The 21,643-nt window shown below is 45.3% G+C and overlaps 1 long non-coding RNA gene across 1 annotated transcript; it reads right to left on the bottom strand.

Moving 5' to 3' along the window:
• Nucleotides 1-483: 483 nt before the first annotated feature.
• Nucleotides 484-9,030, bottom strand: LOC107319708. The gene is made up of 2 exons (XR_004308746.1): nucleotides 5,242-9,030; nucleotides 484-2,097 (listed from the first exon to the last, which is right to left on the bottom strand). It is a non-coding gene; the product is annotated as an uncharacterized LOC107319708 (long non-coding RNA).
• Between the last annotated feature and the right edge of the window lie 12,613 nt (nucleotides 9,031-21,643).

Here is a 21,643-nt window from a genome sequence, read left to right as displayed (position 1 = left end):
TCATAAGGTGTATTTGTTGCAGAATGAGGTTTTCCTCATGCCCTGTGTGCACTTCACCATCGATCTCAAGCCAGTCTATTGCATATAACCACCAGATAACAGTTGGATGTCATTCAAAATATTTTTTCAAGGACGTTTTTGACCTTAAGCAATAGATATCCCCTTCCAGTCCTGTAAGAGATGAAAGGATCTTGTTTCTGGAAGCCAAAAGCAGACAGATGCATCAGGAGCTGCACGTACCTAACAGGAAAGTCTCACAGCGGCAATAGAAAATAGATTAGAATTTCCTATAACAGAACTTAATTGAGAAGTCCTACTGTCAGTAGCAATAATAATAATAAAATCTGTTTAGGCTTTTAGTTAACTCCGTCTAGGGGTGGTAATGCTACAGATTATAATCTCTTCACTAATCTTAGCGTCCTCCTGGGTTCACTTTAAAAAAGGAAACTCACAAGGATCCTTACATATTTTATATGTTTTATATTCTTTAAATGCCTTTTTTTTTTTTGGTGCAGTAACATTATTTAGTTTTTCCAAAGCGCTTCAAATGTTTTCAGCACATCAGAGAAGCAGCAGCTTCATCCTAAAGATCCACCTGAACTGAACTACCTTGGACTTCATGGAATCACTAAATGACAGCCTGAAAACGGTAATCAAGGCTGTAGCAAAGCTGACTGGGCAGAGGCCTCAGCAGTGCCTCTCCCATGTAGGAATGGGCTCCTTGCATGAATCCTCCTCAGCTGGGGAAGGTGTGCGTATAGAAAGAAGGAACTGTGAAAGGACTGTCAGCATCCTTACCAAATTTTTGCTTGACAGCAGGATGCCTAACTGAGCTAATTCAAAGGATGTGCTACATGCCAGTGCTCCCTTGTCATTTGCCTTTATCCCAGTGCTACTGTTGTAATTTATTTCTGGTTTAGAAATGCTTATGTCCATCTGTGTGTGCTAACACATACGTTCTGATTTGTAAGTGGTTACAAGCAAGACTCGAAGTGTGATTCACCAGAATTTGTCATCAATATTTGTACAAAGGATTCTGGAGTAAAGCTCTGAGGGGGCTGGAAAGCACTTTCATTTTTTTCCTCTGTTCAAGGAATAACGTCATCCCTTTGTATATTAATGCATTGGATCACGCGTTGTGTTTTTTGGCAAGGACATTAACATGCATTAGGAGCTCTTGTTCTATCAAGGCTTTGTTCGATGACTGGTCTGAAAACCTCAGCTCAGAATTGGGATGAAGTATGTGCACGACATGTATTTAACGTTTGAAAATCTGTGCATTTCAGTCAACACTTTCAGCTATCTTATAAATTATGTTGATAAAATGATCAGTTTTCTTCTTCAGCTCTGTTCTCAAGATGTCCTTGCTAAGGAGGGGACTGTAAGTCACATCAGTCTGGCAAGTATTTTGATTTCAGTATTGTAAGACTTTTTAGCCTGAGGTCATGTTGAGCTCTGGTAATGCAGAAACTGGCTTTAAAGCTCTGTAAGGAACAGTCAGAGGAGCACAACTGTTTCTGATCTAGAGGCAGTGTATTTTTTAAGTGGCCTTTTGGTAAGGCGTTTTAACAATTATGTCATAAAGCCTTAATAAGTTTAATAAAAAGTAATACTTTAAAAATAGTTATTAAGTAGAATTTAAATAAAAAAGTGATTTCTTAAGAAATATTAGGTTCTTATACCGATCCACATATATGAGCTGCATGGTTGTGGTCCTAGATCTTATTACTTTTAACCTGCATGTGATGTTTCTCATGGACAATTTCTTACAGTTTCAGATGAGAGATTACATCTGTGGAACGCTAATAGTATTTTTCCTGTAATAGACAAGTTTAATGACTACAGTTTTAATGACTACAGTTGCTGTGACTGCTGCAGCTTGCTAAGTGTCTAAAGATGAAATACATTAAGACCCAAACAGTTGGTAAGCTTTAGAAATGAAGGAATCTTACCTTTACAGTAACGTTACTGCATGACTGGAGAGAGAAGGGAATGTTCTCCTGTGACCAGTACTGTACACAGTAAATGTCTGCTGTTAGCTGAAGTTGTCTTTTTTAAAGCACCATTCTTTGGACCTCACCTCGGAAGATGCCTGCACTGTGGGATGAGGTAGTAGGTTGTATAGTTTTAGGGTCATACCCGCAACTGGGAGATAACTATACAATCTACTGTCTTTCCTAAAGCAGCAGAAAAATCAACAGTGGAGACCATTCCATTTTAAGCAGTGTCAGTTTCTACCAATCTTCTGTACTTGGAGTGTCTATTATAGGAGACAAATATTTCTGCAACACCTACAGGTAATTACTTCTGGATTTTTCTAACTTTCTATGTTAATTTATCTTCTCTAAGGATAAAATAAAAGAATAAATTGATTCCTTTAAGGTGGGGTAATCAAATACAAATGGTTGATGTTCTAATAAGCTGTGTTAAGATTGCTAACTGAAGCATCAAATATTAATACTCTAGAATGAGACTGTGGTTAGCTACTTCAGCAAAGAGCTTAAGTACATGCTTCTCTGTCAGAGTGAGGTAGTAGATTGTATAGTTGTAGGGTAGTTATTTTACCCTGTTCAGGAGATAACTATACAATCTATTGCCTTCCCTGAGGAGTAAAACAAACTACGGTCCTTTGCTGTCGTTTGTTCCCACACTGAGTAAAAGTTGATTTGTCAGATAAGTTTAGGGTTGTAGAGTATCAAATTAATCCTGTATGTCCCGTCACTAATGAACAATCAGTTTGAATGGAACAAACCCCAAACCTCATTTGACTAATGCGACTTTTCTTCCAAGGTGAGTGGCACAGTGCTGTCTGGACATCAACAATGCATCTCTTAGTAGATATAGAACTGAGTACACCATATACTGGAAATCATTCTAAAACAATTTGGTTTTGAATCTAAAATTGGTCTTGGCTCAAGCTTATACACTATGACATAAACTGTTTTAATTTCTGTAATACATTAACATTCTGTGGCTGTTCAGTAGAAGCTGGAAAACTTACAGTTATACTTCATTAATAAATCTGCTTATTTTTCTCTAGCTCTTCTAGCATGTGAGACTTAAACAATGTAATACAAAGATTAAAGTGTTGAATGGCCAAAATTGATCCTTTCAACTGTTTAGGAGAATGTAAAGCTATGAAATGTGAGCACCCAAGATCCAGAATTGTAACTTCTGTCTGAAGAGGTTACTCCTTCTATAAGAATACATAGAAATATGGTATTGTTCTTCCCCTGTAAGCCCTAGGTGTAACCCATCTGGCTGCTTCTGCCCTAGAGCAATCAACCAACATCTGTAACAACAACAGAAAAACATGAAAACTACGGAAACTGTTTTTGGGACTGAAAGTTTAGCATAGTAAGAATGAAAAAATGGAGCCAATAGTAAGTATTTAAGCCAGGAGTGTTACTGGTTAACACTGGTAAACCATGCTAACTATAAATTTGTAGTACATGCCCCAGCCTAAAAATGCAGAAGACCAAAAGCAGCTGATAAGCTAAGCTGACTTCACAGTCATGTGAAGACTATGCAAGAAGAACTGCAAAAAGGAAGCGTTGGGCTCCTAGGAAGAGGTAGTAGGTTGCATAGTTTTAGGGCAGGGATTTTGCTCACAAGGAGGTAACTATACAACCTGCTGCCTTTCTTAGGGCTTTCTATAACACCAGGACCATATTGGCTCCATCTTAACCTCTGCAGCTTTGGTATGTGAAGAGAAGTGACGAACTGGTTCTAAGCATATTAAGGTTTAACAAAACTGGTACCCCAGCAAATTTGGTACAGACTCAAGCGTAGTACTATTAACTGGAATTCAGTATTGTGAAATGCTGCATTTCAAGGAACATGTGTCCATTTTGTTGACATTAGTGTTGTGATAACTTACAACAAAAATACTGAAAGAAATTCCAAGAGCAAGATCAAATTCCCTACAATTAGGATGGAGGTTTTCCATCTTAGTTAAGTATTCTAAGTACTTCAGACAGGCAGCTATAATACACCTAACTTTGGCTTTGTGAAGTTTCCAAGGATCAACTTAGAACTGACCTGTAGGCTGGTGGGTTCCTGCAAGCAGGAATAGGCTCTCCCAATAAATCGTGTTCTGTCATGGAATGCTTGCTGTCCTACAGGAGTGTTTTCAAAGCGATTGACTGCATATCTGCTGTAAAGTTGTATGTTGAGAAGTAGATGAGAATTTCTTGATGTAATTACAGTGCAGTACTACCATTGTTCTGGTAGGGCTTCACCCAGATGTGCTCTGCTGTTGGATACAGAGACCCTTAACTGCTGATTATCATGTAAGATCAATAGCTTATGCTTACAGCAGCCAGTTCTTAAAAGTTCTGGCAAGACAGAATCATAGATATTATAAACATATTTAGTGTGTTAATGGCAATTGTCTATTCATCAAAATGTACACGCTTGATTTATTCAATAAAAGTATTTCATTGAACTCTTATGGTGAATTGACTTTACTTTCTACAAAATAAGGAAGTGAATTATACAGTAAAACACCTGTATAACACCTGATTCGTACTATTGAAGTAAAAATCAAGACCATATCAAAAAAGTTTTAACAGGAATTAGTGTTAACTACAAAATTCCAATGTAAATTGTGATTTTTGATATGAAAGACTGACATGAAAAAGAGACAAATCCTTATTTACAACATTACTGTTGAATGCGTAGGAATTCTGCTTACTCCAGAGCTGTTACCTGAGAGTAAGTTTTAATTGTTGCTCATGAATGTGGGGTTTTGAGAAGGTGAGCTCTTCTCTTGCCTACACCTTGATTTCTGCATACAGTTGGTAAGGCATTAACAGGTACCATTCAGGGAGAGAAACAGCCTGAAGTGCTTGCAGTATAAAATGCCTTGAAAGCTTCAGTATACTGAACACTGTGTATAAGGTGTACAATTATTCAAGTCTTTCGTAAGCAAGTCAGTGCTAGCTACAGCAGCACTCCATGCTATGTTATTAAAGCCTGTGCTAGGGAATGACTATAACTAGATGAAAAACAGCAGCTGCATAAGCCTGTTAATGTTCAGTTCATTCTTTTAAAATAGTCAATTAGTCCTTTATTTAAGGATGCTAAACCCTGCCCCTCATCTTAGTCTGGCTTTCTCACCCATGGCAGGTGCAGGCATTTTCTTATAACTTGAAGCAGCTTGATTAAGTGATGAGGCTCAAACTAGAAAGGAATTATGTTGTGGTTCAGCTCTCATATAACAATCAGATTATTTCTTACCTTGATCATCTGCAGGTTCCACCCTGCAAATGGTATCTTCTTAGCGGAGCACATGATTTGTTTGCCTTTTTCCACTTGTGTATCCAGTGAGGGGTCCAAGGATGAGGTGGCAGCACAGAAAGAATCCATCTACACAAGAAACAGTAGCTAAAGAATGCATAGCAAACAGTGCAGAAGAGTCTGCAGTAACAGTAGAGACACGTTTACCACCCATACTGAAGTAGTTTTGTCATGGTGGTCTTGGAAGCATTCCAGTAGAGCTCTGAAAATAGAATATGGCTTCTGTGCTGATCCACATCCCAAGAGAATTATTTGTGTTCCCTGCCTTCCCATGCAGGAAGGTGTGCTCAGACATCTTCCTGGTACAATGAAACCTGACACCTGCTGAGATTTTTCTACACCAGAAAACATTACTAGCAAACTTTCATTTCTAAAGAGACTGAGTACTTAGTGCCACGTTCACAACCTGTGAACTTAATGCATTAAGAATCGCCTCTGCTGTCCTTCCTTACAGATCCAGCATTGTGGCAGACACCAGATTAAATAGTGTTGCCACAAAAGTTACTGTAAGATTTCTGCATAGCTTTGAGATAACAAAAACTCCTAAAGGAGCATATTCCAGCATACACTAGCCTTACCATTGCTTAAAAGGTGTTTTCTGCTAGAGTTTGACTGAATATTAGTGGGCTCAGCTGAAACTCCCAAATCATGCCACTCAGCTCCAGAAGGCTCAGTACCAGGTGTAGCTTTCAGACCTTTGCTAAGGTTTAAGGGCCCCAGCAGATGATACAGCTGGAGTCAGTCAAGAAAGCAGATTTCATCTAACAAGCTGTTGTGTGCTTCATGAAATCATTCTGTGAAGACAAGTTGTGACAGGAACTGCTGGAAGCATCAGACAGCAATGCATGTTTTGTTGCAATATAATGAATGAGATTTGCTCTTGTTGCATGTATAACGTTACTGGAGTTTTGTTTTTGACATTGAAACCCATGAAAGCAAATAGAGTTTATATGCATAGAAATAAGACATTGCTAATTTGAAGACTGCTGAAATAGGAAGTTGCAACAAGTCATAGTGCATCTAAGGACTGTATTTTGGGGAACCAAAATGGTTCTACCTGATATGGGAGAACTTAGCTGAAAAAAATACTACTTCTGGCATCAAATCTATTACACACATATGCGTGTAAAAGCTGATTATTTAAACAATAAAACCAGAGCAGAGAGAAGGATTGAAGCTGCAATTCCAAATCCTAGTTCTATCAAGGGAGTTCACATAGCCTTATGCTTAATGTAAGGCTGTAACACAATGGGAAGCGCAGCAATGACACCTTAGTAGCAAAGCCCTAGGCCACAGCAACTGAGGGTATGCCCAAACGTGACAGCTATAGACACAGAAACAAAGGAAATACTCTGCTTACCCACAGAAGGCACAAAGAAGAAAAGGATCTCCAGCAAAATACCCCTGCCTTCACTGCCAGCCCTTAAATGAGGTCTGGGAAGAGGTGGATCCTGGTTCCACCCCTTCCAGTCACTCAGGTGTGTTGTATTGCTTACACCTGAGCTTCCCTGGGTTGGCCCTGCCTTCCCACCAGGGGCTCCATCACTGGTTCAGGCTGTTTCAGCATTTCTGCTACACTTACCTTTTTGTATTGCCTTAAGGACTTATTACTCCCTTCAGTACAGCACCTTTGGAGAGATATCTGTCATCAGGAGGTGAAAGAGTATTGTGCTGATCCCAGCATCCTCAAATGCTATAACACACAAAGCCTGATGTGCAACTGGAACGTTCTGTGGCTCTTCCTGCAGAGCTGCCTAAAATGAGGAAGGGTGAGTGCACAGAAGAGAAGGGATGAAGAAGAGACATAGTATGAACTTCCCAACAAAAAGAAGTTTGTACAATGTCAAAATAGTCCTTTTTCGACTGTCTTTCTTCTCATTTAAGCTATGATTGATGATGTTAAGACCTGGTCCGTAACACTAAAGAGTATTTTACACCAAAATGAGCGCAGAGATTTTCCGTGATACATTACTTTTCTTTCTTTCTTTTTTAAATAAAAAGGATGTGAAGCTGTTTTTAGGGGTTGATGTAATGCCAGCCTGATTATTACTTCATCAGCTGGCAAATGCTGCCTAAATTGCTGTATAATTTATGCAGCAGTGAAACAGGTGATGCAGAGCTGCTGAAAACAGTGCACAGAAAGATAACACAGGACAGTCGTTCCTCAGTTCTTCATGTTTCGAACAAATGCACCGTTCCTCCATTTCCCATGGCTGAGTCAAGTTAAAAGCAGCTACTGTGGAGAGTATAAGAGAGCCCGCAGTTAATGCTGCCACTGCAGAGCAAACAAGCAAAGTCAACATGTCTGAGTAGTCTCTGTTGCAGTGGTGGTGGCAGTGATCAGAACAGCGTTTCAGCTGTTCATACCTTCTCCACTTCAGCACTTAACAGTGCAGTAACGCTGGAGATGCTGTTCTGATACAAAGGTTTTGCACCAGTTGATGTGTTCTACTGTTGAATGAAGTAGGAAGACCAAACTTTATTGGAGCAATGGGAAAACAAAACATAAAATGAATATAGTTGGAGCACTAGACATGAGAATAAGTAATGAATAAATAAGTACAGCATGAAATAACTAGAGTAGATGAGTATCTGAAGGGTGTAAAAGCAAGGAACACGTTAACAGCACAGTTAGGGTGCTATTAAAAAAAATCATCTAAACTGGCTGCAGAAGTTTCAGCACTGAAGTTGTGTAGAGCTCTGTGCTTTGCATGAATGAACTGCCAGCAACAAGCTTTGGAAGGTTGTCCTTTGACAGGAGCAGACATTTGATTCCTGATTCAGCTGAAGTCCATGGAAATCCTTCCCTTAATCTGTGAGCAGGATTTCACAATAAGCACAAATACATTTGTACACGTTATTGAAATACAGTACACAACTAATTATTATGTAAGTCAGCGTGGATGAAGAATTAAGAGATGATTAATAAGCATTAACACATTTCTTTTCCTAATGTTACTCACAGCTAAGAAAGGCTTCTTGTTTACTGAGTGAGTAGTCAAACTGCAGACTCATGGTAGACATCCCAGGTGTTTTAAGGCTGCATTTGTAGCAGCTATAACAGTAGTCAAATCTAAGCCTCTCTTGAGTAGTATGTTGTAGTTGCAGTGTGCCTGGTCTAAATGCCAGCATTCAGGAATTAGTTTCCAAAACTGAAAATAAAGAAGTCTGAAGTGCTGATCAGCAGGTTTGATAATGAACAATTTCCCTCATGGACAACAATATTGGATCGGTCATTGTGCAGTCCCTCCACAATCCAAAGTTTGTTCCATCAAATTCAGCAACAGAAAATAATCAAAAGCTGCTCTTAGGTTCAGTACAAGTTCTTCAATGGATGACCATTCAACCTCTCATTTGAAGCTAGTCAACATAAGATATACCTGTACCAGGTGAACTGTTTCATTTCAATACTGTACAACCAACTTTGATGCTTTGGGCATTGAAAGAAGTGTTGCTTCCTCCAGGAACTGCTCTCTGAGGTGTTGCTCCAGAACTGCTGTGCCAAAGAAAAGGATTTTCAACACACTGAAGTTTGTTCCAAGTATTCAACAGCTTCTGCTGTCAAGTCAGTGGTACCAGATTGAGTCCCAGTTCTGCCACGAAAGCCTCAGTTCTTTGAACCACCACTCTTAAACATTCTGAGCAACTGCAGCGCAAATGTAAGCATAGGCTTGTGGAGGAATTTTCAAAACAAAACATTCTGGCTACTGTTTACATTAAGTTTTTTTTAATAAGAAAAATGTGAGAATAAAAAAATAATCACTCTAATATTTCACTTAAAAAAAAAAAAAGACTAATAAGTTACACCATTCATAACCCTATACCATAAAATGAAGGGCAGGGGTTTCATACCTCCCATCTGCTGGATGGCACCTGCTGGAGGGCAGAGGTTGGGTGCACCTGGGAGCACATTACCAACACATTCAGGCTGCTACGTGCACAGGTTTTTGCTCTGTGGGTGTCACTGGGTGTGCTGTTTGTCACTTCTTGATACCAGAGGCTGTACACCCGTATTTGGAGACTGCTATCGTGCTCCACCTGCATTGGAAAGGTACAGGAAAAGTATTCTACTGCTTGACTGTGTTGATACAGTGAGGTTAAAATACACTGCCTATTAAAAAAAAAATAAATAAATGAAAGATAGAAAAAAAATGTTTCAACATAGGAGGAACAAAAAGAAAGAACAGGTTTCATACCCTACTTGAGTCTCAATGTATCAGCAGATACCTTGCTGCACAGTGAACAGCTTCCACAACTGGCTTATACCCCTTGAAGGGGTATACAGGAAGGTTGGTTCCTACAGGACCAACTGCTGCTGTTGCCACCTTTCACACTGTATGCAAGATGCTTGAAGCTGCTATTTTTCTTCCTTCTTTTCTCTGTCCCTTACTAAAGACTTAATTTCCTTAATTACACCCCGAAGCAGAAGTAAAATCAAGTGAGTTTGGTGGTAGCAGCTTGCCACCAGACCACCATTGGGTTGTGCTGGGAAACAGCTCAGACAGAGCAATACTGCATCAAGTGTGTGAACTGATTCCCACCCCACCTGCAGGGTGAGGGCCTGAGATCTCAGGGACTTGGTACCACCTGTCCCTGGGTGCACCCCACGGGAATGCAGGACATGCAAGCAGCTCGCCAAGCCAGGCAGGAGCAGCCAAGCCCAGGTCTCGTGTGCGGTAATCCTGTCCGCTGGGCATATTCCCTTCCTTGCAGCCTCCGGGCCATGCACAGCTCATGTCAAAGCCTGCACAGGTTCTGTTTTTCACGTTCAGTAAGAATTGACTCAATTTGTGCCAAGACTTTCAGGATTCTCCCTCCCCTGTCCCCCCGTGAGTTATGTTTCCTTGAAAAACCACAACCCTCTTTAAGTACCTTAGAAATGCACCATAAGCATTAAGCCAATGCTAGACAATAATAAATGAGTAAATTACATGCCAGGATGTGCCGGTGATAATGCTTTCCACTGAAGATGGGAGCAGTGACATTTTCCAACACGGCAGTAGCCTTGTGCCCCCTCAGCCCTGGTTGTCACCACGCCTGGAGGCACCCAACTGGTGGCACCCATTGGGTACACATGGAGCTGTGCACTGGGGGCAGCCGGCCTGTCCTTGCTGACTCCCAAATCCATCTTCTCTTGTCTATGTGCCCAAGAGGAAGTCACGTGTGTGGCACGAGCCTGACCCAGAAATATCGCAGGGAGCAGGATATTTTGTGCGAATAAGGAAGGGCAGGGTCTGCAAGATGAATCACTGCAACAATAATTATCCTGAGGAAAAGCCTTGGAGGGTGGATTAACAGTGATAACTGCCCTTCCAAGGTAACAACAATGTGAGCCGTCAGCTCTTCTCAGCCGTGAGGAGCACTGAATGCCTGAGCACAGACCATAAAAATAAGAATTATGGAAGCTTGTAAAGAAGAGATTGGACAAGAGGCATCCTCCACTGCCCAGCCGCTCTGATTGCGACCTGCCATTGTAGAGTCTGCGACAATAATTACTCCCAAAATTATTTTTAGAGTGCCTATAGCTTTCAGCGAAATAAATACAGGGACAGACAGTTGCTATAAAGACAGGAAATAAACTTTAGAGAGTACTTAGCTGCTGGCCAAGCAGGGCAACTGGACTGCACAGTGCCTGAGCACACATGGCAGCCTCAGATAAGAGGAACCCCAAGCAGTCCTTTCTTTACTTGCCTCCCTCAGCCCAGGTGTGGGGTAACAGCATGGAATGCTCCACCATCACCCACACCTGGAGCAGCAGGGCTGGCAGAGGTGCTGCTGTGTGAGGCCAGCCTCACTGTGGCCTGTTGCAAGGGGAGCAGTGTACTGGCCTCGCTCCATCTCCATCCCAATGCTCACAGCCCAGCTGCAGGGCTTGCTCTGCTTTGGAACACCTTTACTGAGTGCTGCTGTGTCTGCTGGGGACACAGCTCACTGCCACTTAGTTCCAAACCTAGATCTGCCCCAGCCTTGCCTCAACTGCACCCCTGCTCCTCTCCTGGGCAGCCTGGTAAATAAAGCCAAATTTAGAAGGGCAAAAGGCAGGGAGGTGCAGAGGCAGAGGGCTCTGTGCTCAGGGGCTGTCTGTGCTCACTCCTCACCCGGCTCAGGAGGGGCTTTGCCTCCTTACCTGTGCTGGGTAAGGAGCTGAACAGCTGCCAGCAGCACAGCCTTGAAAATGAAAGCACTTGGCCAGGGGCAGAGCCTGAGATTTCCCCAGGTACTGCTCTTGCCCTCTCTGATGCTGAAGGCTCAAGCCCACAGTTACCACGAAATTCCTGTGCCCTTCACAACAGAAAGCCAGTTTGCAGAGTAATTGTAATAATAATGCTAAAACAAATAAAAGTGTTTCCTTGTCCCAGCTGTGTGTGGATGCCTTTCCATCTCACTGCTCCTGGATTATGAGAAAGAGCAAACACAACGCTTGCAATTCACCATCACTAAGATTGTTAACAGCTTTCCGTATGTGGGGACAACTTCCATCTCAGCTGGACAGCCAGCACCCTGCCATTCCCCCCACGTGTCTTCCCAAAGCCTTGGATGTCTGATGTTGGAGATGGGTCCATCAGCACTCAAAGGGTGGTCTGGGCAAAGGCAAGGTCAAATTACTTCAACATCCTTGAGCCGCTTTATTTGCTTGTTTAGCTGCAGCGGGAGTTCCCTCCTGGCCACACTAACATCCCTCATCTCTGTTTTTAATTTAAGGTTCAATATAAAGGTTGTCATATTTTGACGACTGCAAAGCCTAAAAAAAGCTGCCCAGCCCCAGCCCTTCAGCTTGGGCTTGGTCGTGCCACTCAGTGACAGAACCTGTGTAAAACACGTTATCAATGTGACCAGATCAGTTTCCTCTATGGTGGAGTTGTTTTCAGCACACTGTGATGTGTATTACAGAAGCCAAAGATATAAATGATCAACTGGAAGCTTGAATTAATTTTTCCTCGTGTCTAAATTAGGAGAGTGAGTAATTGCTGCAGCAATCACAAGCAGAGCCTGTTTATCAATGCCGGTGAATAATTGGCTATTAAACAATAGTGTACTTTGCCTTTGAAAATTCACAACACTCCAACAGGAAGCACGCTGCCAGCGTTATATGAGCCTGATGATGGATGAGAGGAGTGGCAGGATTACAGATGCAGTTTGGGGACAAGCTCTCTGACATGTCTCCCCAAAATCATCCCCGTGCTCGACTCGTTATCCACTCTGCAAGGATAAGCACACAGTGGGCTTAGATTACAGCATCTGAAGTCACAGGGCCAAAATAGAACAAGTCTGAATGTGATCAATCACTCCTGAATGCAGGCAGCCAAGCACTGTACCTAGAAACCACAGGCAGGAGCTGCCTCTTGTTTTCTGTTTTTGTACATGTGTCTGTCTGCCACTCGGCCACTGCTCTGACCTCACCCTTTGTTCACAGCAGCATCTGGCCCTGTTATCTTCCTTACGCTCTCCCATTTTCCGTGCCAAGCCTATCCTCTTCCCACCGTGCCCTTCGTCCCTTCCTTTGACAGCTCTGGATGGAGTCCCTGTCCTGGTGTACTGTCCTCCCCACCCAGCTATACCCACCCCTCACCTCCACCTGCTTTTCAGCGCCACTACTGAATTTCTTCCCGCTCCTGGCAGTCCCTGGGCTCAGCCATCCATCTGCAACACTCAGGACCTTCCTGTGTCCCCTTCCTCTACTGTGCATATTCATTATTCTGAGTTCCTTGGATCAGCAGCAAATGGTCCGGGGTCCCTCCTCTCCTCACAGCTTCCAAGCCTTTTCTCTCTTCTTGTTTGCTGCTTCTACTGTTTGCCCAGCCTCTTTTCATCCTCTGTGCTTGAGCCGAGGCCTTTTCCTCCTCCCAGATTCCCACTTCCACTCTTGGTGGTGTCAGATTCTGACTTGACAGCTCAGTTTCCGACAATGGCATGTCTATTTCCTTGTGCCTTCAGTTGACCCATAGCCCTTGTTTGACTCATTTGGTGACTCCAGAATTGTTAATCTATGCTTTTCACCTACAGCCTCTCTTTGTCATCCCTCCACTGTGAAAATTCTCCCTCTGGTCACTACTCATTCAGACAACACAATCAGTTTTTCCTTCCTCCTCTGTTTATGGGCCTCTTCCCCCTGTCCTTTTCTCCATTTGAAAATTACTGATTTTATTTCAAGCTTAATTTCAGTTCAGTCTAGACTACCTACACACAGGCTGGCCAACTGAATGCTCAGCTCACGTTTTTTTCCCCCACCATAATGGCATTAACATAGCTACAAACTCATTCTCCCTACCTCTCCAAACTGTCACCTTCCCAACTAAGTAGCTGTAAGATCCAGCTGAATCTGAAGAAGTGTGATTTTCTGCATAGAATCCTAAGAAATGAGAGCCTTTCCCAGTGATGCACTTGGAATCACAGAACCATTAAGGCTGGAAAAGACCTCTGAGAATATCTAGTCCAACCAACCACCCACCACCAATACTGCCCACTAAACCACATCTCTCAGTGCCACATCTACACATTTCCTGTGCACCTCCAGGCACGGTGACTCCACCACCTCCCTGGGCAGCCTGTTCCCATGCCTGACCATTCTTTAAAGAAGCTTTTCCTAATACCCAAACTGAACCTCCCCTGGAGCAACCTGAAGCCATTCCCACTTGGACAGACTCTCACCACGTGATACCTTGGTGAGACTGCCAGACTTATTCTTGGTTTCCTTTTTACCCCTCATCCTCTACTTGACAACTTAAATTTACAAGGCAGCATTGGTTTCCTGATGCCAAGACTGTTCAACTGTCTTAGGCCAGTGAGTTCAGCTGAAACCAGTGAAGCCAGAACCACAAAAGCCCCAAGTTCTTGTGGCCTGCTACTCATTTGTCTCCAGGTTACATCTTCACAACTGTACAAAGTATGTTAGGACTCAGTTGTCTTCTCTATCATTACATCCTCCACAATTTACAATATATATTTGATACCTTTAATTTACTTACTCCATCATACTGTTTGGAAATACATAACTAGAAGATGGAGTGGATGTGCACTAGCAGGCCTGTGGTAGACAGATGTGCTTCAGGTGTCCTTACAAACGACATTTCCAGATGTGCAAATCAGCCTTACTCAGGTGTCTTCCATGACCATACTTTTTGACAGATTAGTTCATATTACTTACATAATTTAAAGTAAATATCGACTGAAAACCTATTTTGCTTTATAACTGTGCACAGGTAGATAGGAAGAAGTTCCTGAGGAAGTCCCCTGCAGGGAAATAGGAAATATTAGTAAGAGCCCTGACCTCTGCAGTTCAATTCCCTCTCTTAGGGGCCACAGAATTACCCCCCCAAGTTTTCCTATTAACAAAGGCCTATTAAACAAACTTGGCTGAAAAACAAAATCCAGTTCAGTACTTTTCCCTTTTTCACTTGCAGCGCTATTTTAAGAACAGTTTTATGGTTACAGTTTAGGCAATGGCTAAAACGGAAGGGAAAAAAAGTTACAGTATGTTTCATTAGGTTTATGTGCCTTGCCCATAACTCTCTTTGACACCATGATATCACCATGCTCTCATGCATTTCCAGTGACACCTTGATATCAGCCGTGTAAAACTGCGTCTCTAACATTCGAACAGGGGAAAAAAGGGAGGGGAACTTCATTTTGAAAGAGTATTATTTTAATTACAGCTATAATTGTAGCGATATGAATCTTACCCAGTAGTGAGAGTCTCAACACTTCTTCTGCTGACTGTTAGATCTGTGAATGCATCCAAGGTCAACCTTCACCAGAACAGAAAGTAGACCTGTGTCTTTCTGCGCCCTCCTCCCCACCATTCCACTTTCTCCACCCTCTCTCCTTCCTGCCATGAACATGAGTTTGCTTCCCCTGATCTCCACATGATTTCCTCATGCTATTTGTTACCCCTTCCCATACACAATTTTTGTGACCCCGCCCTGTGCACATTCGGGGAATAGACAACACCCTTGTTGTCCATGCTGCTGTTCCCCACCCAGCCACACATGCCATCTGCTCTGCACATCACCGTGCATACAGGCCACTCGTCCAACAAAATGCAGTGATCCTTTCCACAGGACCATCTAGTCCGACTCTGCCTCATCCGCCTCCTCAATGCACTGCCCCAGCACTGCAAACAGTTGTCAGTCTGGCATCATGGCAAGCTCTCACCTCACCACGCATCAGCAGGACTCCCCCATTCAACACAGGTTGGCCACAAGTAACCAAGGCACCTGTTTGACAGCTGCTTTGACAACAGAACTCTCTTCCATCCTTACATACCATTGCTATTTCTCCTCTCTGCAGACTTGGTACTTCCAAAGCTGTCAAATTCTCCCCTCTAACAGCATGTGTAGCTTTCTGGTCCTGGCTGCCTGGAAGACTGTGTCATGCTGTCTGGATCAGATCCATGGTGTTTAAGACCTTTCTTTGGCAACAGACAATCTGCTTTGACAGTTCATCGTTTCACCTCTGTGTCCAGTAATAAATGTGTAAAGGAAATGTCACAAAAGGAAATAGTATTTGCCTAAGTGCAGATCCTGACAACTGGGGAATATCGGCTTTTATATAGAGTGTATGCCCAGTACGTTCATGTGTGACTCATTCTGAGGTGGAATCAGGAAAGTCTCCTAAAGAAACTGGGAATGAAAAAATAGTAACAAAATAGCCCAAATGAGTAGCATCCATCTAAACAAACAGACATATTTTTACCTGTAGGGAACAAGAGATTAAAAGAGAAGAAATGAGCCGCTATAGGAGGAGGAGGCCTCCATGCCATATAGAGGTGATGCTTCACACTGCCATTCCTACACTTTGCTCAAAACAACTGACAAAAAGAGGTCTGCTTCTCCAGCCTTGTTACTGCTGTGAAGAATCGCTGTCTGAGACGGCAGCTCACTTCCCGTGCATTAATCATTAGCTCCATCTCTGGTATGTGCAGCCATGCACATACCAAGGGTCCAAACTCCAAGCACTCAAGATGTTTCAGAGGGAGGCACAATGTGTAGCTATAGGCAGCCTGAGGACCAACTGCATTTTGGAATGCAGCCCCTGCACCAGGTCTGACACACATGTGGAAAGGCACAGGAGACCTCTCACAGTAAGTGCGAGCTGCCCAGTCCTCCAGAGAGTGCTGAAGAATCTGTTCATATCAACTTCAAAACAGCAGGTATACAACCTGTGCACCCTGCCGGTGGTTCTTTAACACCGAAAAGGTTGAAGAGTGTATCTTCACCTGGGCGCATGTCCTTAACTCTGGGACTCAAAACCTAAAGACAACTTCATCCCCAAAACAGAGCTGCTGACAGTCGACCATCCAAGTTGGGCAGTTTCAGCAAGCTCTTCCTTCAGCTTTCACGTATCTGTACATACATCCAGAGTCTGAGCAAACCCACCCTCAGAGAAGGCCTGGCCTGAGGAGCTCCAGAAACCAGCAGACACACCAGAAGCTACAGCAGAGGGGCACCTGCTGAGATACTTGTGCACAGATAAACCATGTCTGCCCTCCATGGCCCCTCATGGCACCAGCAGCAGGCTGCCAAGTGCTTGCCTTGCAGCCCCCAAATGCACCTGGCAGATGATGAGCTCCTGTGGCTGCCAGTGATACAACATGGGAGCGGGCAAGGAAGAGCCCAGGAAATTAACTGGCTTTGGGAATGTTATTTATTTGTAATTATTGTTTGTTTGCTTGTTTTTAAAACACCCTTTTAGGAGTTAGGAGATTCTTAATGCAGCGAGTGTTGGTATATTAAGCACACATTTCTGCTACTGAAAGGATTCTCTGCTCTAACTTTTACAGGAGATGTTTTGACAACAAAACTGTGCAGCTATGATTAGCCTGATAAAAGGGAGCCAGAGTTGGAGTATTGATGGTATGTGCATCCAGGATCTAGTTACAAAATGGGCTTTTAACCACATTCTCCCTTGTGAATTCGTGTTATCAGAGGCCATCTTAAAGGGGGGAAGGAAAAAAAAAAAGACAGACAACCTTTCTTTTTTGTTTTACGTGGGTATGTTTCTTGTGTTTCTTTATGTTTATGAAAAATGAGACATTAATAACCTTGACCAGAACCACACACTGAGCAGACAGCATTGTGTAGGCTTTACCCTGATCTCTGCTCACCTCCATCAGTGCTCAGAGCAGCAGACAGTCTGCTTGATGGGAGACCTGGGCCTGGTGCTGGCCCTGTGAGCAGAGCCCACAAGTCCAGCAGCGTATCGAGACCTAAGGAGTTTTAAAGCTTTTAGGTTTTTTTTTCCTCATAATCTAATTTATTTTCAGAATATATTCTCAGAGCTGATTAACTGGCATACTAAATCATTGCACTGCCTAACCCTAGAAAGCAACCCTGACAAACAATTAACAATAGAAGCACCATTGTGGCAACAAGTGATGGATGGCTCCAGGGTGTAGCTTGGGTCTAGGCTTTGTTCAGAAGAAAGTTGCTGCTGCTAAATAAAGAAATGGGTAGTAAAAGGTGAGAGCGAACAGATCCTATCTGGAATAAAACTATTCGCTCTCCTTCAGGGTACGTTTCCTCATAGCAGTGAGCATCTCAGCAGAGGCCCCAGAGCCCATGGCAGGCTAAGAGCCAGGAGCTGCCATGGAGCAGCCCTGCTTCTGCACAGTGGGGATGGAACGCTCTTCTACTGTAGACAAACAGGGGCTCTGCTTGTTGCAGGCTGGGCAGTGAGGTGGGCTACAGTCTGCCCTGCCTGCATTCAGGACACAGCCATCATCCCATGCCTGCTCCAAAGACTGCTGCATAGGAAAGGATCCCACCTTCCTTTCTGCTTGTTCCCTTGCAGAGTCTGATGATGCCAGCAAATGCATTTCATGGATGTGCAAAAACTCTGTTGAGAAAATAGTGTTATTTTAGGTGCTGGATTATTAAAAAGATAGTGCCTGGCAGTGTAAGAAAGTTCATTTCTAAATCTCTCCAGCAGCACCACACAGCCCTGCTGCAGTGGCTGAAAGAAAGAAAACCATCTGATTTCTGCCTGCTATGACAAAGCCTGGGACATCATCTCAGCTGAACAGAACTGCTGATAACTGCAAGACAAAGTGCTGATAACTCAAAGACACAAGCTGGCTCTGGCCATACAGGACAGACATACATCCCAGGCACGGTGCTCTTGGGTCACAGCTGAGAGCCACATTTCACCTGCAGACATCTTCATATACATTGGGATTGCTGGGTTTCTTTTTAACCCCTGAAGACAACGGTTTCAAGTACATTTCTATTTCCAAAGACTACTTCCTGGATTCCTTCTTTTCTGACATGTCCAAGTGTTGTATTAACTTCCCCATAACTTGTTGCTATGCCGTTAAGAGAATAGAATCATCCATCATAACATCTCCTACTGATTTTATGCTGAAGAGATTATAAATCAATAGATATAAGGAGGCGGTATGAAAAAGACAGGTGCATGCAGACACGCTGTAACTCAGTAAAGATGAGTTACCGTGGAAAGACCACGTGGATGGAAGGACCATGTAAGGTCTATGATCATCTTAAATGGTGATTAAAATGTTTTAGAAACGTTGCCAAACAAGACAAACTGCCCTCCTGTAATCTGCCCAGGAATGTTATGTTATGTGCAGTGCGCATGTGCGCACACACACACACTTATATCTGGGTCACAATTTCTTAGCAACAGAGTAAGAAAAAGATATTAATCAGCCCTGTAACTGATTTATCTTTAATTTCTGAGGAAGATCTTCCATTTTCTGCTCTCACAGGAACTTAAGACAACAGTTTGCTTAGCTCTGACCTACCCCATACCTTGTGCTGTTCTAACCAGCCACCTTGATGGTGCTGGGTCAGACAAAACAACTCTATGGTCGGGAATACAGAGAGGGTAGAAATGGAGCCTCCAGAGCAGCATTTGGTGTGCAGGACCACCACAGCATGGAATGGGATGACATTAACAAGGAAACTGAAAATGACCTCCCTGTTCTATTTGTGACCATAGGCTGACCAGTGGAGACTGCTCTCTGGAGAGTAGGTTTTGTTTCAAGATGAGACTCTTTGTACCCGTTTCTGCTCAAGGACTATTGAATCAATGTGGCCAGTTGCATTAAAAGCAATAACAACAACAACAACAAAAAGCAGAGAGCCTCTCTCCTCCCCCTCTGTGCCACTGATAGCTCTTCAGCAGCAGCTCTATGGATCAGGATACCGGTTTGCACTGCAGTAGCGCCGAGGAGCCCAAGCAGCAGGTCAGGACGGCATCGAACCAAGCACAATAAAAATAAAGCCGTAGAAAACATCTGCTTTATGCTCAAGGCTGACATGCACGGAGCACATGGATGTTTCTTTACAGAAATGAAAGCTGCTCCGCCCCACCTCGCCCAACGCTCTGGCCGTGAGCCCACCGGAGCCGGGCGAACACCTCGGCACGTGCTCGCTGCAGGAGCACGCACAGTGCACATCACATCAGCACAGCACATCACACCGCCGCTCGGACAATCTCTGGCTGTTTCACACCTGTTTGCATCGTTATCCCCCTCCCCCTTCCTTGCACAGCTGCCAGTGCCGCTGCACGGCGCGGGGTGCCTGTCCCGGCATGAAAGCTGGGGCCGGGCTCACGTTTAGCCTCGACACTGTACGTTCCTCGTTGATTTACGGAGATGACAGATAAACGCAGGCTGGATGAACGCCGTTCTGACTCTCTTAACTGCCCATTGCGGTGGTCTACCCTCCCATACTGAGAAGACGTACCCTAAGCCTTCTATTCACTTCCCATTAACGCAGCCGATCCCATTCACCTACGCCGGGCTCCGGTTCCGCCGTCGGGGCCGCCCGCAGGTGCCGGGGCCGCTGCTCCACGCCGTGCCCGCAAGGTGGTGCCATAACAGAGAGAGCGGGCAGCGCCGCACTCCCCGCCCCGTCCAGCCCGGCCGGGTCCTGCTGCGCCCCGCAACCGGCTCCCACTGCCCGCTGGAAGGGGGTCGGCAATGGGTGGGTGTAAAGGCGGAGTGAGACCAGCCGGAGAGAATGGGAAAGGAGAGGAGATAGAGCGAGTGGGCAGTGGAGGAGGTCGCGAAGAGCCCTCCGTGCCCTTTCCCTGCAGCAACATCGTCTGCAGCCCTCCGTCCGTCCGTCCGTCCGTCCCCCCCCTGCTTTTGGGGCTCCCCGCGGAGGTGTCTGCGCGGATTTCCAGAGCGAATCCCGGGCGCGTTTTTATTGCTTTTTTTTTTTTGTTTTGTTTTGTTTTCAACAAAACACTTATCAGCAGAACAATTCCAGCACCACACCCCTGTTATCATTTAGGTAACCTCCCTGTTAGAAATATTTGAAGTGGATAATAAAATAGCCACCACATCTACGCAAATTCCCGCACCGAGGAGAGGCGAGACTCCTCGCGTCCCGTGGGGTCGGGGCATCCCGAGGTTGTCCCTATCGCTGTCATCAGCGGAACCGACGGACGGAGTGGGAAAGGCGCTCCAGGTGCACGGACGGGGCGTTCGGTTGACGAAAGGCACCGTTTTTTACCCGCTGCGGGCGGTGGCCGCCGCCCCGTGCGGGGATGCTACGGTTGCCCAGGGCTCGGTCCCGCTCCGCTCCGCTTCGGCCGGGCAGCCGGGAGCGGCGAGTTACGCGCGTGGAGGCAGAGCGAGGGGAGGAGCGTGGGGCTGCCGAGAGAGCATAAAACCGAGGTGCTGAGCAGCCCCGGAGCGGGCGGCCGCCGCGGGTCAAGAGAAGCTCGTGCCCCGTGCCGGCAGCAGTAGCGGGTGCGGTGCGGTGCGGTGCGGTGCGGGCCCGGCACGGCGGCCCCATGCCGCCCGGCGCCCCGCAGCCAGCAGGGCGCACCGCCGGGGCAGCCCACGGGGCGCCCCCTGGTGCCACCCCGCCGCGTCCCCGCCGCCTTCCCCCGGGCCGTGCCCTTCGGAGGAGCCGTGCCCTCCGCCCAAGGAGGATCGCTGTGAGCCTCCTGGCAAGCAGGTGATCTGTTTGCCATTTCTCGTTACCCTTCTTCCCACCTCCCCCGCCTTTCTTCCCCCCCGGCTGGACAACTCCCTCCTTTGGAGAACACGCCCAAGTAGCTGAAGAAGAGAGAAAGGGAGGAAAAGAAAAAAAGAGAGAGACAGGGAGATAGTTAACATTGAACCTGGGGGGAAAGCCCGGAGCCGCCGGCGCTCGAGAGGATCCCGCAGCCCCGTACATCGCCAGCAATAAAGCGCTGCGTGTGACAGGCATACAAATCCGGGAGCGAAGGAAAGGCGGCGAGAGGGGCAGAGCGGAGCCCCGCGGGGCCATGCTCGGCGGCCCCGGGCAGACCCCGGCAGGCAGCGGGGCGCGGCGGGGGCTGCCCCGGTCGGGCTCAGTGCCGTGACCCGGCCCGGAGCGGGGAGCGA

This window comes from Coturnix japonica, chromosome 12 (genome assembly GCF_001577835.2).
Source record: "Coturnix japonica isolate 7356 chromosome 12, Coturnix japonica 2.1, whole genome shotgun sequence".
NCBI classification, from domain to species: Eukaryota; Metazoa; Chordata; class Aves; order Galliformes; family Phasianidae; genus Coturnix; species Coturnix japonica.
The sequence above is the reverse complement of the archived record's forward strand: the minus strand, read 5'-3'. Positions and strand labels throughout refer to the sequence as shown.